Here is a 20,379-nt window from a genome sequence, read left to right as displayed (position 1 = left end):
AATTCATTGTTTCTAATGGCTGAATAGTACTCCATTGTGTAGATATACCACATTTTTTGCATCCACTCTTCTGTTGAGGGATACCTGGGTTCTTTCCAGCATCTGGCAATTATAAATAGGGCTGCTATGAACATAGTAGAGCATGTATCCTTATTACATGGTGGGGAATCCTCTGGGTATATGCCCAGGAGTGGTATAGCAGGATCTTCTGGAAGAGAGGTGCCCAGTTTTCGGAGGAACCGCCAGACTGCTTTCCAGAGTGGTTGTACCAATTTGCAACCCACCAGCAGTGGAGGAGTCTTCCTTTTTCTCCACACCCTCTCCAACACCTGCTGTCTCCTGAATTTTTAATCTTAGCCATTCTGACTGGTGTAAGATGAAATCTCAGGGTTGTTTTGATTTGCATTTCCCTAATGACTAATGAAGTTGAGCATTTTTTAAGATGCTTCTCCACCATCCGAAGTTCTTCAGGTGAGAATTCTTTGTTTAACTCTGTACCCCATTTTTTAATAGGGTTGTTTGGTTTTCTGGAGTCTAACTTCTTGAGTTCTTTATATATATTGGATATTAGCCCTCTATCTGATGTAGGATTGGTGAAGATCTTTTCCCAATTTGTTGGTTGCCGATTTGTCTTTTTGATGGTGTCCTTTGCCGTACAGAAACTTTGTAATTTTATGAGGTCCCATTTGTCAATTCTTGATCTTAGAGCATACGCTATTGGTGTTCTGTTCAGAAATTTTCTCCCTGTACCAATGTCTTCAAGGGTCTTCCCCAGTTTCTTTTCTACTAGCTTCAGAGTGTCTGGCTTTATGTGGAGGTCCTTGATCCATTTGGATTTGAGCTTAGTACAAGGAGACAAGGATGGATCAATTCGCATTCTTCTGCATGCTGACCTCCAGTTGAACCAGCAGCATTTGTTGAAAAGGCTATCTTTTTTCCATTGGATATTTTCAGCCCCTTTGACACCCTTCACAATAGCCACAAACAGTATAAAGTATCTTGGGGTGACTCTTACCAAACATGTGAAAGATCTTTATGACAAGAACTTCAAGACTCTGAAGAAGGAAATGGAAGAAGACCTCAAAAAATGGGAAAAACTCCCATGCTCATGGATCGGCAGAATCAATATAGTTAAAATGGCCATTTTGCCAAATGCAATATACAGATTCAGTGCAATACCCATCAAAATCCCAACTCAATTCTTCACAGAGTTAGAAAGAGCAATTAACAAATTCATCTGGAATAACAAAAAACCCAGGATAGCTAAAACTATTCTCAGCAACAAAAGAAATTCTGGGGGAATCAGTACCCCTGACCTCATGCAATACTACAGAGCAATAGTGTTAAAAACTGCATGGTATTAGTACAGTGACAGGCAGGCAGATCAATGGAACAGGATTGAAGATCCAGAAATGAACCCACACACCCTGGTTCACTTTTGATCATTCTACCAACCAGCATTTTATGACCATAGTGCCTTGACCTTTAGGAATAGAAACCAAAATACAGAACACATTCGAGGCAAATGAACCAGACAGCAAGCACTTTTTTTTTTTTTTTTTTTTTAACATATCAAGTCCTACGTGGTTCACTGGGCACAGTGATTTTAGTTGCCAAGTCTAGACATAGAGACCATTTTTATGTGAGGAAATTAGCTTTAAGTATAATATTTTTTTTCAAGAAAAACATAACATGACACAACTGAGTCTCCAAAGAAACTGTAAATTTTCACTGCAGATCATCAATTGCCACTGCAGGTTATCAGACATATTCTCCATTCCTGGAATTGTGCTGTTTATGATTATCATAGAGCCATTAACCTTGGCAGGGAGAACATTCCCCAAAGGAAGAACATGAAGTAAAATATGTACATTGTTAAGCAAACAAACTTTATGCCCACAGCAGCAGTCAGCACTTGAGGAGACCCATGTCTTGTTGGCTCTGCTCCAGCAGTAGGAACCATGCTTCATTATCCCTTCCATAGCCATGTTGTATTTAGCAATATCAAATTTAGCAGTTAGAATTCCACTTAAAATTATACAACTATCCTGTGTATAACAAAAAATGCTTCAATTTCTTCAATAATGTTTCTGTAATTTTAATATCACTCAAAATAATTTTCTAATTATTACTATTTTATACATAAATGCATGTGTGCACTAATATATAAATAAAAAAATATGAGTCTATTTTGTTTGTGTGTATAAGGTTTCAGGGTTGCCCACTCTGCATTGGGCAACCAGTAAGAGTATTTATTCCAAGAATGAGACCAATGGAATTCTTATTAGAGACTTTGACTCTCAGAATACATTTAAATCATGCACTCATTAACATTTAATATTTTAATCAGATATCAACTTTGGTAGGATATGATGCTTAGCTATTTGGTCCAATACCAACCCACATAATTCTCTTGTGCTATATGATAAATATTTAATCAGGTAGAATTTGAAGAAAGCAGATTAGTTTTCATTATGTAGGTGAGTTTTAGTCATTATTTAGTACAATTCCTGATAAAGTCTTCATTCTTTCCATGAATTTTACAAGCTCTGTCTTTACTATACACATGTATATTGGTATTTGGGTCTTCCAAACTCCAACTAGAATATTTTATTAAGCTCTCTTTATTATATTCTAAAGATGATTTAACTGGTTCTACCCACCACTTGTAAAGACGTTCTAGAAGTGCATGTATGATCTGGCCAGTTTGGATAGAATAATAACTCCCCTTGTTAGTGTTACTGTCCCATGTTAGTACTTCTAATATTTTCTAAAACCCCACCAAAGTAATGCAGTAGAGATGGATTTAATTTGGCTCATGGTTTCTTGGGTTTATATTCCACCACAGTGGGCAAGTCTTGGTGGAGCTGTAGTGTGGCGGTGGTAGCACATGGAAGAGATCCACATACTGAAGTGGGATAAAGGAGTCAAGTGCTACTGAGGGATCAAGGCTTTGGAGTTACTCTGTAGTTCAGAAAGGCTTTTAAATTTTCATACCCCTACCTCAGCCTCCAAAACACATGGGTGATATGCCTGTAACGCTGGGATCTGCCTTATTTTTTCACCTCCTCCCCTACCTTTTCTCCAAGATATCTCTTTCTTTTCATGCATTTATAAAGCTTATGCCAATGTTTGAAGGTAAAGGTAGAGTACAAAATTACTCAATTATTTAATTGAATTGGCAATACTTCTAGAAGTGGTTTCCCAGATTCTCCTCCAATCTATCATATTTGGGTATAGTTGGGATAGTTCTTAGTGTATAATTATAAGAAACTTGCAGGGTAGAAAGGAAACAAAGGATACCTCAGTTATAATGCCCCATTTTTCAGAAAGAAAAATGTCAATCACCTATGTCTTTGTCCTCTTGTGATGAGGCGGGGTATCTGATAACATGGAACTATTCACTCAACATTGTCTGAAGGATGACCTCCAGGTTCATGGATGTGTTCATTCATAAACTGTAGGACTCTAAGAGCACGAGGTTTCAGGTGGGAGCCTTCTGGTTTCTGTCTGTAGCTCAAGACCATCTTCTGCCACAGGGCTCCATACCCAGGTGGTGCAGGGAGATAGCTAACCTCCCAGGAGTATAGACAGGTCTAGGAGCGCAGATAGGACCATCCCTGCTGCTCAGAGAAACCCGCCCGAAACTCGGAGGACACAAGAACCAAGGGGCAGCCTGGGACACAGAGTTACATACACAAATACTGTCACAAGAGCGCTGGTCTCCCAGGAGTGCCTACACATCTGCATGCACAGGTAAGACCACCACTCTTCTTCAAATTCCTGGCCCATGAGGGACCTACTCAGAGCCATCAAGACACAGGAACCAAGGATCAGCTGGGACAGGATCCTTCTGGATTCTGTCTGCACCCTTGAGCTGACCCTGTACCACAGCTCTCCATATATAAATTCCTCCCAAAGAGAATTGGTCTCCTAGGAGTACTGGTACATAGGCTGGCAGGACAGATATGCCATAGTCAGAGACAGCAAGACCAGCTAACACCACAGATAACCAGATGCCTAAAGAACATTACCAACAGAAACCAAGGTGACATGGCATCATCTGAACCCAGTTCTCCCACAACAGCAAGTCCTAGATACCCCAACACACCGGAAAAGCAAGATTTGGATTTAAAATCACATCTCACAATGCTGAGCGAGGACTTCAAGAAGGATATAAATAACTTCTTTAAAGGAATACAGGAGAACAGGGGAAAACAGGTAGAAGCCCTTAAAGAAGAAACACAAAAATCACTTAAAGAATTACAGGAAAACACAAACAAACAACTGAACAAAACCATCTAGGATCTAACAATGGAAGTAGAAACAATAGAGAAATCACAAAGGGAGACAACTCTGGAGATAGAAAACCTAGGGAAAAAATCAGTAGTCATAGATGCAAGCATCAACAACAGAATACAAGAGATAGAAGATAGAATCTTAGAAACAGAAGATATCATAGAAAACATTGATACAATAGTCAAAGAAAATGCAAAATGTAAAATTCTTCTAACCCAAAACATCTATCTTGTTGATTTTCTCAAAGAACCAGCTTCTGGATTTCTTGATTCTTTGTATAGTTCTTTCTGTTTATATTTGTTTTATTTCAGTCCTGAGTTTGATTTTTTTCCTGCTGTCTACTCTTGGGCATATTTGCTTCTTTTTGTTCTAGAGCGTTCAGGTGTGCTGTCAAGATACTAGTGTAAGCTCTCTCCAGTTTCTTTTTGGAGGCACTTAGAGCTATGAGTGCCTTTCTTTTTACCACTGCTTTAATTGTATGCCATAAGTTTAGGTATGATGTGTCTTCATTTTTATTAAATTCTAAAGTCTTTAATTTCTTTCTTTATTTCTTCCTTGACCAAGTTATCATCAAGTAGAGAGTTATTCTGCTTTCTTGTGTATTTGTGTTTTCTGTTGTTTTTGTTGGAATTTAAGACCAGTCTTAGAACATGGTGATCTGATAGGGTGCATGGGATTATTTCAATCTTCTTGTATCTGTTGAGGCCTAATTTGTATCCAATTATACAGTTAATTTTGAACAAGGTACCTGAAGGAGCTGAGAAGAAGGTATATTTTTTTGCCTTAGGGTGAAATGTTCTATAAATATCTGTTAGATCCATTTGGTTCATAACTTCTGTTAGTTTTACTGTGTCTCTGTTTAATTTCTGTTTCCATGATCTGTATATTGCTGTCAGTGGGGGTGTTGAAGTCTCACATTATTATTGTATGGAGTGTGATGTGTGTTTTGAGCTTCAGTAAGTTTCTTTTATGAAGGTAGGTGCCCTTGCATTTGGAGCATAGATGTTCAGAATTGAGAGTTCATCTTGGTAGAGTTTTCCTTTAACCAGTATGAAGTGTTCTTCCTTATTTTTTTGATAACTTTAATTTGAAAGTAGATTTTATTCAATCTTAGAATGGCTATTCCAGCTTGTTTCCTGGGATCATTTACTTGGAAAATTGTTTTCCAGCCTTTTATGCTGAGGTAATGTTTGTCTTTGACACTGAGGTGTTTCTTGTATGCAGCAAAATGCTGGGTCCTGTTTATGTATCCAGTCTGTTAGTCTATGTCTTTTTATTGTGGAATTGAGTCCACTGATGTTAAGAGATATTAAGGAATAGTGATTGTTGCTTCCTGTTATTTATGATGTTATTTTCATGTTTGTGTGGTTATCTTCTTTTGGGTTTGTTGAAAGAAGATTACTTTCTTGCTCTTTCTAGGATATAGGTTCCCTCCTTGTCTTGGTGTTTTCCATCTATTATCCTTTATAGGGATGGATTTGTGGAAAGATATTGTGTAAATTTTATTTTGTCATAGAATATCTTGGTTTTTCCATCTATGGTAATTTAGAGTTTTGCTGGGTATAGTAGCCTTGGCTGGCATTTGTGTTCTCTTAAGAGTCTGTATGAGATGTGCCCAGGACCTTGATCAAATATAGGTGTATAAGCAGGGATTACATTGGGATGTATGCTTGTTCCTGATTTGACAAAGGTGGGAAGTACATAGCCTGTAGGTTTTGCCTTTATAAGACTCTGACTAATGTAATTTGATGTCATACTCTAGAAATGCTGAGTATAGACCTGGCCACTGTCCAGTATCCTGATTAGTATTTAATTACTTCAAATTTTCCTCAAAAATTGTGGTAGTGGCTTTTTCTAGTCCAGTGGATTAATATTGCATCCAAGTTTAAGAAAGTAGTGTATGGAATCAGTTGCTTGATAACCATGATCATTACAGTAGTAACTGCCATGCATATTTGTCATGTCAAATGCAAGCAGTAAAAGATATGTTCCAAATATAAATATGAACTGTTTGAACTGCAGTGTTTCAACTATCCCACAGTACCATACAACCAAATTAATATTCATTATTAATGAAGAGTAATAAAACTAAAATATTTAAAATTGAAGTTAATAAAATTTGTAATATAAAACAAAAGGAAAATAGGAGATAGCATTTACGTATGACATAAAGTAAAATGAATTAACCTCAACTAAATCAGTTTAAACATAGATGTGAATGATTCAAACTGAAGTCTTATTCCATTTCACTAATAAGAAACAATCACTAGCATGATCAAAATTTTCATTTTTAAAGGAGCAAAATATTTTCCTGAGGTTATATATTAGTGAACTAAAATTACCCATAAAATGTATTTATTGGTCATTTCACAATCTTGGACAGGTAAATTTTCATTTTAGTAGTAGAATAATGTTTATATGAGATTAGACACAATGCATTTCTTAGACACATGCATTTTAGCTAGGTGTGTCCATTAAAACTGTGATTAAAAACCTATTCCAGGGCAGGCATTTCAATTGTGGGCCTTGGGCAGCATGTGGGTAGCAGGCTAGATGGGAATCACAAGCCCACTGTGGGAGTCATGATTAGCAGCTCCTCGGGCAACTGACAGGAACAATTGCCCATCATCTGGATATGATAGTCACTTATTCAAATCTCAGTCATCTGAATTCCTCTTAAAATGTCAACTCTGAGATATTCTGCAATAATTGGAAAAACATTTTTATGCTTCTAAAATAACACAAAGTAAACCTTAATCATTGTTGAGTAAATTGTTCATTTAGAAATTGTTTTGTAATTAAGGGGTAAGTGGTATAAACCAAAACAGATGATAGTATTATTCACAATGTGTATTATACCATATGTTTAGTGCATTCAGTGAAAAATTTAAAATATGATTATGTTTTGTTCTAAGTCATCCAGCAGGGAGTTGGTGTGGGTTTCACAGACAATGGCATTTTATAGAAACCATCTTATCTTGAAGATACTGATGGGTTTTTGTTTGCTGTTTTTGTTTTTGTTTTGTTTTGTTTTTATGGCTGCATTGTGGTACAAAGAAAACTGGAGGGAAACAGACAGAGAATTGATCTTTGGCTCAAAAGTAGCAGCTCCCAAACACTTACAAAATTTTCCTTAGGCCTTTTCAGAAGTTGTGAGACTATTTGGTTAGTAGAATGTACTTTTAGCCAACAAGGGATCATTTTGTCCATTTTATAGAAGCCCTAGAACTTTTTCCAAGTAACCAAACTCATAAAAGCACCCAAATAGTGCTGGTTATCTTGTTAGATACAGATGAGTACATTTAAAAAAGGAAAGAAGGAAAGAAAGAGAGAAAGAAAGAAAGAAAGAAAGAAAGAAAGAAAGAAAGAAAGAAAGAAAGAAAGAAAGAAAGAAAGAAAGAAAGGGAATAGAAGAGACCAAAAACATATTGTTAGAAAACCTCATTTAACTCAGTATTATGTATTTTTTTTTGTACATGTTTTTCTTCATGGCACATGGAAAAACTTTCCAAACCTCTAAAAACATTTGGATTAAGAAAGAAGTTTGCGTCTTGTTTGTCATTCAGCCTTGCTATGGCCAAACCATTAATATGCAAACTCATATACCTACAGCAATAACACTGAAATTTGCATATGCCAGAATCATTTGTGTCTCTGTTAGGGTGTCCCTTTGATTACATATGCCTCATGTTGCTTCAAAAACAAATACAGGGAAGCCTTTAAGTTCCCACAGCTCCCAGGACTATTAACACATTAACAGAAAGTACTTCCAAATGCTAATTTACCAGGACTGGAGGGCACCATCATCTGCTAGATCACTACAAGAGCTTTCAATTTATCTGTATGATCCCTTTCTTTACTGGAACTTCATGAAGGCCAGAGTACACCTTTTGCAACTGTCTGATCATATCCAAAGATTCTCAGAACTGTTCACATCTAATTTATAAAAAACAGGTGGACCCTTCAACCTTCTCTAAGGCTCTGCATATTCCCTGCACCCATCTCCTTCCTCTTCTCCCCCTTTCCCCATTTTCCAGCCCACTGTGATCCTTGCTATCATTGAGGTCTCTGCTGCTCTCTCCATCAGAGTGAGCCAAACACAGAGGTACCCATGTTTGTATTAATGCTTGTCTCAAATCTTTAATCTGAAAGTACTTTTATAATACATTGGGGCTATGTTTGTTTGATTTGTTTTGTGTCAAGCATCTTATTTCAATGGCAATTTAGCCTGAAACTCTGCTTGGCTTTTCTTCATAGCCAATGTCATTTTTTATCAGGCTTATAACATACTAATTTAGTTCCATGGAACCTCCACCAGGAAGTATCCTAGTGCTGTCTGTTCCCTGATGTCCCTTCAATGTGTAGATTGTTATTTGTCTGATAGTTGTAAAAACTTTCTGGGACTTAGAAGTTTATTTTCAAGATTATAAGTGAGCATCTTTTATGTCAGGAAAAGGCAGAGGATGTATTGTGTATTTACGTCTTATGTTTTCTTGCTTTCCACAAAAAAGCCCCAAAACTGTTCTTTCAATAAGAATCATGAGAAACGTGTTTTAATCACAAAATAGTTACCTCACTTAGTATGATATTTTCTAGTTCCACCCATTTGCCTAAGAATTTCATTAATTCATTGTTTTTAATAGCTGAGTAGTACTGCATTGTGTAAATGTACCACATTTTCCGTATCCATTCATCTGTGGAGGGACATCTGGATTCTTTCCAGATTCTCCCTATTATAAATAAGGCTGCTATGAACATAGTGGAACATGTGTCCTTATTATATGTTGGAGAATTTTCTGAGTATATGCCCAGGAGTGGTATAGAATAGAATATTTCATTTATTGAAAAATTATTTTAAAAGATGTACATTTTATTTAAAATTTTCATATACAAAAGAAACTTCTTTTAAAATCTTTACTCAAGGCATTTTCTTTCATTGTATCCTTAAGTAATGAATTGTTTTGAATTCAGTGTTTTGCATTATCAGAGATTTTCAAATATAGTCAAGGATGAATGTATTCATATACAGTGTACATTATTCTTGTGATTTCCAACTATATATGTGATGATGTAATAAATCATATTTTTCATGGGTTAATTTTCTATCAACATAATTATTTTTAAAGATATTTATCTGTTGCTACATATAACTGCATTGAATTGTAATGGCTTCATAGTACTTGATATAAATAAAGTAGAATAAATTTATTCATTCTCCTATTAATGTTAAGGTAACTTTAATGTTTCTCATTATTTACTGTTGTAATTATTGTCAAAACTATAATTATGTCCCTATAGTGTGTTCTTTATTATGGAGTTTTAGATATTTTCATGAATTTTGTATATTAATTTACTTATTTATTTAATTCTTTGACAATTTCAAGCCTTTTTAAAATGACCAAGGAGTCTCTAAATAAACTATGGCCTCAAGCAGAGTTGATATCTCCTTTTCTACTTTATATGTAAGATAAAATAGTTATTAAATTATTAGGCCACATTGCCTCTTTTATATTTGAAGGCCATTTTGCCTGTCCTTTTCTCCAGTTTTCCTTTTTTGTTTCTATTTCACCTCAATCTTTTAAAGTATATTTTGTACTTATTCTTTAATGGTTTCACCCCATTTTGATCATCTTTATCCCAATCTCTCCCTTACATTCACTTTTATTGAGATCCCTGTGTATGTGAGTTGCTGTTGCTGTGTATGTGCAGTAGAAGTGGTATAACTGATAATACCCTTAATATGGCCATTAAATTACTTATTAAATATTATAATTCACAGTGGCTCACAAAAATATAACAAGGGAAAAAGATAATATATTTTCACTTGCAAGAGCTTAAGTTATTATTGATTATTTGAGCTAAAGTAGCTTCCATGTTGCCTTACTTTTTAATTCCCATGACCATGGCCAAGGCTAACTTATAGAAGAATGTATTTAATAATGATTTACCGTTTCCAAAGTTTAGTGTTGATTTCCATCAGAGAGAGAGAGAGAGAGAGAGAGAGAGAGAGAGAGAGAGAGAGAGAGAGAGAGAGAGACCCAATCCCAAAGATATAATCCTTCTAATAATTTCATACCTTCTAAACCTTCCCAAATAATTCTACCAATTGAGGATGAAACATTCAAATACAGAAATCATAAATCTGTTGGGTCCATTACTATTCAAATTACTGCAAGTGTGAAGAGACTCCTTGATACGTTTTAAAATTATTCCATTATTCTGATCATGGTATATGTTTGAACTTCTCCACCTTTTTTTCTGCAGTCTTCCGACAAAAGTCTGACAGAAGAATTAAGGCAGAGCTATTAGTGAATGATTTTAAAAATATATTTTACACTTTTTTTAATGAGTCCTCATGAGCTGGACTCTATAAATCCTCAAAGCATGTTGCATATTTGTGTAAAATAAAACTGAAGTGTACATTGATTTGGTGGAAAAATATTTGGACATTTCTTAGGAACATTCCAAACTTCCCACAAGATTTTGCTCTTAGGAAATCAAGCCACTGTGACCATGAGCCATGCTATTGTTGCTTTAACTGACCTAGTTTTTTGTGAAGACATGGCTTCCTCACACAATAAAAACAGATTTTGTTCTCTCCTTGTCATTTAAACACACATTTAAATAATAAAATTGTTATAGCCAATGGAATAATGCATAGTCAGAATTTAAAAGGTAGGATATGAGACATCTTTTAAATAAAAGTATTTACTGAGACAAGATGATTGTGAAAATCTGCTATAAATTTTATAAGTCTTCAATTAATACACTTACAGTTTGAGTTTTCTTTATTGTTGCTGTTTTGGGGGGGAGTTTTGTTTGCTTGTTTGTTTGTTTGTTATTATGTGTTTTTTGGCTTGGTAAGCAAGCATTGTATTTCTGAGCTATCCTTAGTCTTATTTTGGAGCCAAGAACTTGCTATGCCAGGTTCCAGCTAAGCTTGAAGATACAGTCCACTTCTTTCTACACTGAGTACTGGAATTAAAGACATATACCACCAATCTTATTAAAGCCACAATTTTCTACTGTCTTCTTGGTTAGTTACTTTTATATTGTGCATGAACAACTGTCAAGAAGCAAATTAAGCTAGTGATAGTTTATTTTGGGTAATAGTTTGAGGGCCCAATGGAGCTGTTGTAAGGATCAGATTTAATGTTTTGTTATATTTCTGATGCTTCTTTCTATCTTTTCTTGCATTTATTCTTTTATTCTCGCTTGGCATATACTTAATACCATTCTGCAATCAAAACCCAAAGTATATTTATCATAGATCATTGTCCACACAGTACTATGGTACTGCTTTCTGCCATATGGTATGGGTTGTTGTGCTTCCTTGCTATAGTGACAGCTGAATTTCTACAGTTGAACATTTAAAGACATAGTGTGTTCTTATGGGAAACCCCAGGTTGATATTTTCCTTTATATATATGTGGTGTCATGTTTCCTTGATGAGAGGAGTCCACTATGTGTGTATATTGTTGTCTCTTTACTGGCTGCGTGTAGTAGTAGTTCTATCCAATGGCTCCATTACATTGGCTCCTGACAGGTCGCACATGGGCATCCATCCAGAGCAATCTGGATTCTTGAATGAAAGACACACACACACACACACACACACACACACACACACACACAAACTCACACACACAAACTCACACTCACACCAGTAAATTTCTGACATACTGTGACTAGCTCAAAATCTCGCTACTCCTAAATCTTCGTCTGTTACCCAAGGTCCAATCAAGGAAGTGGACATTCACCACTCTTCCATGGCTTCTTGGCTTTCTCTCTTGCAGCTCATATGTCTCATCCTTCTCCCCCTAGACATAGTGATTCTCCATCATCCTTTCTCCTAGTTTCTAGCCTATGCAAGTCTAAAGGTCCTACCTAAGTCTACATGTCCAGCCATTGGCGGTTGGCTTTTTATTGATTGATCAAAACCTAACAGGGGACAAGAATCTTCAGAATTCGGGCACACAGATACCTGATTCTAGGAGCCAGATTAATTCAGAGCCTTGGAACCAATCCCAACAGCTGTGGAATAGAAAATTAAGCATTAAATACCTGACAGTAGTATGCATGAGATAGGGTTGTCAGCAGGCTGTTATGGCAGTTGTATAGTCCTTGATATAGGTAATGAGACTTATAGTAGAAGCTCAGCTATTTGTCTAAAAAGAACTCCTCATAGAAAGGACAAATTACAACAAGAAAAAGATATGTAGACAATGTCTTCAGCATGTGACTCTGACTATACAGTAAAGGGGAAGAAGAGGGGCCAGAGCTGTTGGTTTGCTGTTTCTTACAGTTGGCACAACACAGAGGAAAGGGAGAGTACAAGTCAAATTTGTACAAGTCAGATTTGTACTAAAGAGCAAACTCTTGGAACCAGTGGGAAATGTCAGACAGTGAGGAAGGCATAAACAAGGTAGAAATGATAAAACATACTTCTTAGTCCAGACCTTTAATACAGAGAGAGGAAAACCCTGTGTCTCAGCATTGCAGACAGATGAGACCTTAAGCACTGCTCAGTAAGAAAAACTAGGACAATTAAGGAGTGCTTTCTTTCATACTGCTTGAATTGGACATTTTAAAATACAGACAGAGAACAATAACCCCTCAAAGCGTGGTTCATGGTGCTGTTGGACAAAGGGACCAATAAGATCAATTTGCTTTGCAGTAAAGCAGCAAAGCAAATGTAACTTTGCAATGAAGTCCTTATCATTTAATAAGACATGAGGAAATTAGTCCCTGTTGAACATACAAGAGCTGTTAGTGACATTTAATAATCATAAGCTGACACCCCTATAGATATTAGACCCAAGGAAACAACAAAGGAAGGTTTGGTGACACTTAGAGAATTACACACCTGAGAGATAGGGTTTTGATATGCAGGTCACTGGCTCAATAGAACTGTGTTCACAAGAGAGTTAAGAAAGAACTTATTTCTTAAAGTTAAGAAAGTTGATTCAGTAGGGCGCTTAGGACTGCTGTGGGGCTATAATGCTGTAATGGCTTTGCTAAGCTTCATGGTCAGAAACTGATTCCCTATCTTCTCATCCTCTCTCTCTCTCTCTCTCTCTCTCTCTCTCTCTCTCTCTCTCTCTCTCTCTCTCTCTCTCTCTCTCTGTCACACACACACACACACACACACACAAAGTTAAAATTAAATTATAATCAGTAATTTAAACAAACCTATAACCCCTAATGAAATAGAGGCAGAAATTAAGATTCTCACAAGAAAAATGGCTTTAGCACAAAATTCTACCAATCATTCAGAGAAGGCTTAACACCAATACTCTTCAAATTATTTCACAAAGTAGAAAGATAAGAAACATTACCCAATTTATTTATCAGGCTATTATTACTCTGATACCCAAACTACATAAAGACCCAACAATTTTGAAAGATTACAAACCAATTTCCTTTATGAATGTAGGTTTAAAAATATCAATAAAATACTTGTAAACTGAAGCCAAGAACACATCAAAAAGATCATCCACCATGATAAAGTAGGCTTCATCTCAGAGAAGCAGGATGGTTCATATCAATAAATGTAATCCACCACACAAACAGACTAAAAGATAAAAAGTACATGATCATCTCATTAGTTCCAGGAAGCTCTTGAGAGAAAACCCAATACTTGCTCATGGTAAAAGTCGCTGGAGCTACAAGGGACATAACTTTCCATAATAAAGGTGATGATTTACAGTAAACACATAGCCAATATCAATCTAAGTGGAGAGAAACCCAAAGCATTTCCAATAAAATTAGGAACAGGACAAGACTCTCTCCATTTCTACTCAATATAGAAGTTGAAATGTTAGCTAGATCAATATTACAACTGAAGGAGATCAAAGTGATACAAACAGGACAAAAAAGAACTCAAATTATCTTTATTTGTAGAAGATATGATTTTATACATCAAAGACTGTAAAAACATCATCAGACAACTTCTACAGATGAAAAACACTATTACCAACGTAGCAGGATACAAAATAAACACACAAAAATCAGGTACCTTTCTATGTAAAAATGACAAAAGGTCTGAGAAAGAAATTGGAGACAATACTGTTCAGAATATAATGAAAAAATCTGGGCTATCTCTAACCAATCTAGTAAGGTATCACCGTCTTCAAGTAAATTAGTTTTAAGCTCTCTATACATATGCTGCTATTTGTATGAGAACTGAGGTTAGGTATAGAGTAAGGGACTCGTGGGGAGGGAAGGTTTTCCTTAGGAATTAGAAATTGATCAGTTGAAAGGGGGGATTAAGTGAGGAGGTGAAAAGATGAACACTCAGGGAAGACTGAGAGGGACAGCTAAAACTAAGGGCCATGTGAGACGACATCAAATAACCCATAATGATATGTATCATTCATCTATCTATCTATCTATCTATCTATCTATCTATCTATCTATCTATCTATCTATCTATGTATCTATGAAATCTCCAAATAATGGACAGGCAAGGCCTCAACGAGATATCTTTTACCATAAATGAAACCTCCAGTGCCAGGAATGAGTTATGTCTAATGAGTTGTTGGCCATAGACACCTAATGGAAAACTCCAAACAACTCAGTCTATTGTCAAAGTCATTGGTTGCTCTCCACAAAATGAGAGCAAGGCCCTATTGCTGAAGGCCCTATTCTGTGAAGACACAGAAACATCGTTGAACCTGAAGAGGTTGCGCTGATGTGTACCTACAGCCTGCACCCCTCCTACTTGTGCTCACAATATGGGAAGGTATTCTGCATGCTACCAGAGGAGAAAGACAAGCAAGTAAATCCTTTGATCCATCAGTATGAGTTGCCTACAGGATATGCTGCTGCAATAGTGGCATAAAATCTGTGGGCTTATCTACCTTACTTACTGTTCTATTTCTGTGAAGAGGCACCATGACCCAGGCAACTCTTATTTAAAAAAAAAAATTTAATTGGGAACTTGCTTACAGTTTTTGAGGGTTAGGCCATTTTCATAATGTTTGGAATCTATTGGGTGTAGTGTTGGAGCACTGATTGAGAACTTTAAATCTTCCATAAGTAAAAGGCAGATAAAGATACTAAGCATAGTGTGAAATTTTGAATTTCTGAAAGCTCTCTATTGGGTCTCCAATTGTTACAGCAGAAACCTGCAAGTCCTTACATAAGTATTTTTCCAAGCTCTTGGATGCTGCTTACACTAACTTAGACACTAGCTGTCTTATATCTGCTATTTTCTTTTTTACTTTCATTTTCCAGACTATTACTATGTTATACTCTTGGTGGCTCACACCGGTCTCGTTTTATGAGTCTTCATTAGGGCAGGGTACAGTAGAATTTGCTGGTCCTGTGAAAGTTAACTTTTTCAAACTTAACACAAGCTAGAGACACCTTGGAAGAGGGAAAAACAAGGATTTTCTTCTATCAGATTAGTCAGTGGCCAAGTCAATGGGCACAATTCTTGATTAATGATTAATTTTAGAGATCACAGCCTTCTGTGGACAGTGCTACCTATTATAAACTTTTAAATCCAGGAAAAACAGATGAAGTGCCTACTTAACATATCAAAGCAGAACTGGCCTCTAGATTCTAGAAACAATGTATGTTTTACAAATAAGGTGTATTTCATAAATAAGAAATGTGTGAGTTCTTTTTAAAGACTTAACAGAGATAAAGTTGCAAAATTCTCATTTTATAAAAGCTACTAACTTTTTGTAACCTGTTAAAGATAATTAAGACATTATTTCTGTCTGAAGACAGACATTGCCCTGAATCATCTGCCCCCCATGACTACAAAGGAGCCTACGGTGACTGGCCAGGTAGCTAGTAAGTTTCTGTCATAGTTAATAGATTTGGGAGCAGCTTGGTCTGTAGCTCCTGCGTACTCTGGTGAATTTTTTCTTTGTCAAATCTCTGAAGGTGTTGAGGACGAGGCTAATGATAGCTTTGTGAGTCTAACAGCAGCAAACAAGACTTCAGCTGCCAGTTCAGTTCTTTTCATAAAATTCAAGCCTGGGGACTCCCTGGAGAGCTACCAGAGAAAGACTAATGCTTGATCTAGTTATTTAGAAAAGAGCTAAACTTACAAAGCAGGTTTCAAAGTAACTTAAGTTTAACTATTCCTTTATTTAAAGAAATTTGCTTTCCAGTGACTCCTGTCTGTTATCAACCACCTCATGGTAAGTAATTGGATTTCTAAAAATTGGTGTCTCATGGTAAATAATTGGATTTTAAAAAATTTATTGATATATTTATTTACATTTCAAATGATTTCCCCTTTTCTGGACCCCCACTCCCCGAAAGTCCCATCAGTCCCCTTTCCTCCCCCTGTTTTCCCACCCAACCCTTCCCACTTCCCTGTTCTGATTTTGCTCTATACTGCTTCACTGAGTCTTTTCAGAACAAGGGGCCACTCCTCCTTTCTTCTTGTACCTCATTTGATGTGTGGATTATGTTTTGGGTATTCCAGTTTTCTAGGTTAATATCCACTTATTAGTGAGTGCATACCATGATTCATCTTTTGAGTCTGGGTTACCTCACTTATTATGATATTCTCCAGCTCCATCCATTTGCCTAAGAATTTCATGAATTCATTGTTTCTAATGGCTGAATAGTACTCCATTGTGTATATATACCACATTTTTTGCATCCACTCTTCTGTTGAGGGATACCTGGGTTCTTTCCAAGATTCCCCAGCATGTAATAAGGATGCATGTTCCACTATGTTCATAGCAGCCCTATTTATAATTGCCAGAAGTTGGAATAATTGGATTTTTAAGAAGGGATTTAAGGTATATAAAAAGTGAAAAATGCTTCCGATTTTTTCCTCCTCACTACCATATTGTTGTATTAAGACTTCAAAAGTACGAAATTTAACATCAGTCAATGGAGTTCTCATAAGCTACTAACCTATCTTTGGTAGAGTATTGATAATGTTAGCATAGTCACAAATTCAAGTTTTTAAATTTCCTTTGGTTGTTTTCTAAGAAAGATTTAAAATTCCTTCTTGTGCTAAAAACATCTGTGTAATTTTTACACACTCAGTCTGGATAGAGGAAAGAGTGGTCATGCTTTTAACCAAATTTTTTTGGGGTTCTCAAGCTTTTATTATGACTCAAATGCTTGAGTTTACCACAATTTCTACAATGTGGATTTCAAAATGGATTACAAACAGTGGTAATGCTAATTTATTTGAAACATATCTTTTTTGTTAATTTAAAAAATTCTTGTAAATTTAGCAAGTCAACTTAAATCCATACCTCCTAGATCAAATAGCCTCCAGATAAATACTGTCAATCAACAGTATGTTTCCCCATCAGAGGTGTGCCTGAGAACTCTTCTCTTTTGCTAGTCTTGGGACTCCTCTCCCCTAACTACCAGAATCATGGGCCTAAAAGTTTCAAAGGTACACCTAAGAAAAAAAATTTCCCCTAAATTTCTGAACTTAACTTTCTCTCCCTAATTGATATCTGTTTCAGCAGATTTTCAATCAATTAGAAACTGTAAACTGCCCCAACTGCTGTCTATGTCTGTCTCAGATGGCCCAGCAGAGCTTGGACAGCAAGGGAAACAGCTTGTTCTTCCTGGACTTGGCCGACATGCCAGCTTTTTGAATCCCTAATAATGACACTCCAATGTCAGCAGAAAGTGAGGGATTGTAGATGGTTATGTTGCCCCTTATCATTCATTTACTATCATTATAGAGTCTGGGGTGTTAAAGTTTCAATTCCAGAACAAATGGTTGAGGTGCCTCTGTAGCACTAACTTCTACCCTGAACTCTCTGGCCCAAGGCCTGGGCTCCCCTTCCCCAGAAGCTCTTCCATAAATAATCCATATATTTTGTTTACCCACCACTCTTTTGTACCTTTGGCTTTATGGCTGCTACACCCTGTTCTCTTTCCCCATTCTCTTCTACCTCCCCTCCCCTTCTCCCCATGTGGTTCAAGGTCATGACCAATCTGGACTCTCTTAGCTGTATCTGCCTCTGTCTATGCTCTTCCAGATATCTACATTAAACGTTTCCTCCACCATACCAAAGAGCAGTCTAGTTATTCCTCTCCTCTCCTCTCCTCTCCTCTCCTCTCCTCTCCTCTCCTCTCCTCTCCTCTCCTCTCCTCTCCTCTCCTCCCCTGCCCTCTCTTGTCTCCTCTCTTGCCCTCCCCTTCCCTTCCTTTTCCTCCCTTCCTCTTTTCGTTTCTTTTCGTTTCTTTTCTTTTCGTTTCTTTTCTTTTCTTTTCTTTTCCTTTTTCCTTTCGTTTCGGTTTCGTTTCGTTTCGTTTCGTTTCGTTTCGTTTCCTTTCCTTTCCTTTCCTTTCCTTTCCTTTTCTTTTCTTTTTCCTCACCCCAGAGCAGGTAGTTTTGGGTTATATGAGAGACCAGGCTGAGCAAACAATGGAAAACAAGCCAATAAGCACCATTCCCCCATAATCTTTGTTTCAGTTCCTCCTTTAAATTCCTATCCTTGCATCTGTCATTGATGTGTGTAATTTGTAAGCCCAATAATCCCTTTCCTTTTCAACTTGCTATTGTCACAGAAACAGAAACCTACCCAGGATACTCCCTTTGATTTACATTGCTGAATCTGCACACAGTAGGCACTCAGCAAAATTGTCAAAAGCTGTTCTGTTTAGACTTGTATTAAACTGTATTAACTTCATGTCTTGTCTTTAATCTCAGTGATCACCAGTCCTTTCATTTTGAATTATGTATTTATTACCTGAATTATATTACTGACTTTTTCCCCCCAAGGTTTGGCTACACTATTTTCCAAGCCTTTATAACTTAAGAATGCCTCCTGCCACTTTCATATTGGAACAATAAATTGGTTGATGTGGAATTTTCAGGTCACAAGCTTTTTCCAGTAAGACACTGTGTGGATAGTCTTTGTTGTCTTCTGGCATCCACTTACACAGAAAGAGAAAACTGCAAGACATCCAGATTCTGATCTTTCAGAAGTCATTTTGTCTCCTGACTTGGGTACTAATATTTCATTAAATAACTTTTATTTTCTTCTGGGTTCATGAAGCTAGTCCTTTTTATTCACAGACTTGAATAATATTTCAGTTGGGATATTTTTTCTATTTAATATATGATGGTTGCTTTTTCTTTTAGTTAGATGTCTTGATAAGCAGGATTATATGTCTCAAACTTAGTGAATCTCATTTTACCTCTATAATATCTTTTTATAATTTTCTTCTTGTGTGAACATAACAGATGGCTTAGTTAGAGGTTGGACATAAAGCTTGGGGTACACTAGCCTAGTATCTTGCCACTCATCTATCCATTCACTTCTCTTTTTATATTTTATGTTTGACACAATATCTCTATAAGTTACCCAGGCTGTCCTAGAACACAGTCAGTCAGTAGTAGTTCCTGCCATGTCCTTATTCCTAAAGCTCATCACCAAGCTCCAGCTTTCAAAATTTCTTAGTTGGCTACATTGACAGACATGTTTATCAAGACTAACCATCTCATCTAGCAGACTTTTTTCCATTTTTTTCCTTAAAAAACAAACACTCCTTTGAGCTACCAGCTGCTGTTTCTGCCCTATTCAGATTCAGCACCCTATCTCGATGTCTTACTTTATAAAGGATACCATTCTGCTGGAAATTGGTATTTGGGTGTGCTCTGAATCTAATCTGGGGTCTGGAAGGAAGCACCCCATGGTCCTACCTTTTTAGTACTTTGCATTGCTTACTAGATGTGCTGGATTGAATATGTTTGCCCCAGAGGCCTCTGGCAGGAGCCTTTAGATCTCCGCTTCGGGATCCAGAACAGCCTGGGCTACAACACCACATCTCCAGGCCCTGCAAGAGGCCAGAGGAGCACCCGGGAGGCTGGCTGGGAGGAGTCAGTGTGCTCTGGTGAGTCCAACAGGCCCCAGCAGGAGCCTTCAGGTGTCTGCTTCGGATCTGAACAGCCTGGGCCACTGCACTCCATCTCCAGGAAGTGCAAGAGGACTGATGTGAACCCGGAGGCTGGCTGAGAGGACACAGCTTGCTCCAGTGGGTCTGGCCCCACAGAGCTTAGGTTCCAGTCTTGAGGCCTCTGGCAGGAGCCTTCAGATCTTTGCTTCGGAATACAGAACAGCCTGGGCTACA

This window comes from Apodemus sylvaticus, chromosome 4 (genome assembly GCF_947179515.1).
Source record: "Apodemus sylvaticus chromosome 4, mApoSyl1.1, whole genome shotgun sequence".
NCBI lineage: Eukaryota > Metazoa > Chordata > Mammalia > Rodentia > Muridae > Apodemus > Apodemus sylvaticus.
Note: the sequence above shows the minus strand (reverse complement) of the source record.